This window comes from Pezoporus flaviventris, unplaced genomic scaffold, assembly GCF_033815535.1.
Source record: "Pezoporus flaviventris isolate CSIRO_AGI_PZ_B2104156 unplaced genomic scaffold, CSIRO_AGI_Pfla_v1 ptg000013l, whole genome shotgun sequence".
Lineage (NCBI taxonomy): Eukaryota > Metazoa > Chordata > Aves > Psittaciformes > Psittacidae > Pezoporus > Pezoporus flaviventris.
In genome coordinates, this window is record NW_026892561.1 from 3,410,229 (window position 1) to 3,412,755 (window position 2,527).

Here is a 2,527-nt window from a genome sequence, read left to right on the forward strand (position 1 = left end):
CCTGGCCAGAGAGCTTGTGTGCTAGTGTTAACCATTCGTGTGTGTGATTAAAGAAGGTATCTATCTCCTTAATGCTTTTAAAATACACCAAACCACATCGATCTTTTTTGGACAAGGTGATGATCCTTAAGCCAGCAGTCTGGAATCTCTATGCAGAATTAAAACAGAGTAAAGAGAAGGATTATTTGGTCAATAAATGGGCAGTGCAGTGTTCTAATTGTAGAAGGAGCGGGTTTAAGGGCAACTTTTGTGTAACTAGCAATAAGAAATAAAACCTTGCACAGCAGTGAGTGATGATTTTGAGCTGTGGCAGGTATAACGGAGCACCTCAGTGCTAATAATGATGTTTCATTTCAGCAACTCGACAGTAAAAGAAAAAGGATTCAGCAGAAATGGACTTTCAGTTCTTTTGTTTTAACTTACTATTTTGTCCCAGCAAAGAGAACTTTCCCTTTTGTACCTAATGTATAACTGTGTTTCATTGTGTTCCGCACACATTCCAGGCACTTCAAGCTAGGCTGGGCAGAACTGTTGTTTACAGGACAAACCAGCAAGTAGCTACATGGTGGCATAGTCCAAAGACCTGGAAAATACAGGGAGAAACGTAGTATTTGGTGGAGAAATCCTGCAGTTTAATTTCAAGTAAGGAACCAAATCATCACACACAACTGACACATCTCTCCCTTAATATGTATTTTATGTATCTTGTCTTACTCTTGTATTAAAGGATGAGAATGGATGCAGAGAAAGCCTTTTGCCTTAAGTGGCATGCAGCTAATTTCAGTATCACCAGCAAGTCAGTAGTAATTGTTACTTGTATTAACTTGTAAGAGACAGAATGTGAGGCAATAATGTATTATTGAGGCAAGGGAAATAATAAACTTGCTTGCCCTGAAGACAAACTCCAAATTCTTGATTTGGTCTCATATAGAACCTTCCATTTGACTGGAAGTGGCCTGGGATAGTAGTGTTGATAATCCAGTGTGGTTACAGGATCAAAGAAGGGATACCAGAAGGTGAAAGGAAGGAGGTGAATGCTCTTCACAAGCTTTGCTTTATGGTTCGTACCATACAGCACTGAGAACATAGTTCTCCACTGAAAGCCATAGGCTCTGGGTTAGAGTTGGGTCTTGGCTTCCATCTTGTGGAGAAATAAAGCACTAAATTATCTTCCTAGACATCCAGTCTAATTTGTCATCCCTGTACCTCAGACAGTCCCTCTCATTTGTATTAGCCTCTGATCCCTTAACTTTGCTTTCATAATCTGTTTTGCAGCGGACTCACACATACACACACATAAAATAACTAATTCTGGTATTACAGGAATAGCAGAAAACTTGAACATGGAACAATGCCAAAAGGGATGTGATACATACAAAGGCAAGCTTCCTGACAGGTCTCAGAGCATTACAAGGAAGAGGATCTTAGCAGCGTGTGCCCTTTGGAAACACCAGGTTCAAAGAGACTTAGAACAAGAGGACAGGCAGCATTCCTGGGGTCAAGCCTTAGAATTGCTGTATGGGCACTGTGGTTTCATAGGGGAAAAAAGCATATTGACCGGTTGGCATGGCCTAGGCCATACTAAGAACAAACACAGCCTTCTGTTAAAGTCATGGGTACAAACTTTAAGCTATTAAGGAAACCATTCTGGAATGCAAAAGCATTTTAAGCCAGTCAGTAGTGTCCATAGACACTGTATGTCTCGGAAGACCAGCGCTACTGCTGGTCTTCAGTCTGGCTCACGTTAGTGCTGGAAAACGCCACCTGGAAGCCAGTTTTGCTTTGAACCCTAAGAGCAGCCACGTTCGTTTAAATTAACCCAGTGTGGTTGGCTGGCTGGCTGCCCTGATGAGGAAAGCTGATGACAACGTCCCCCTTTCTTCCTGCCAAGCTCACCCGGTCTCGACCCAACCGCCGCTGTCGGAGCTATTCCCGGCTGCGGACCGTGGGGCCGCACACAACCCGCCTCGTCACCGGCCCGCCCTACACTGAGGGGACTGCTCGGGGTATCCTCCCTAGCGCGTAGTGCGCGACCTGATTGGTCCTCTCACGGATGAGCGACAGCTGTTCCAACCAATAGAGAAAGGAGATGAGAGGAGAGGGCTGGCCCCCACCGCCGCCTGGTGGAGTATTCCAACGCAAGAGGGGGGGGGAGGAATAAAAATACCGGAACGCGGGGACACAGGGGGGAATTCCCGGGACCTGCCTCTGTTCTCCTGCCTCTCCCTCCACGCTCTGATGTCTCTGTCCTCCCGGCCTGAGTTCTTAACGGGGCTGCACTTCCCTCCCCCTCTCTCCCCATCTATGGTTTCCCCCCCCACCCCTCCCACGCCACCGGCACTCTCTGAACCAATCAGAGCCTCCCCCTGCCCAAGTGCTGCCCTGGGATTGTTCCTTTCCCCCCGCCCGGCGCCGCGGCGGGCGCTGATTGGTGCGTTACGGAGGACGTCACTCCCCGCCGCTTCCTCGCGCGGCGGAAGCTGGCCCGGTCGGCAGCGGGGCGGGGGCAGCCGGCGAGCGGCGGCGC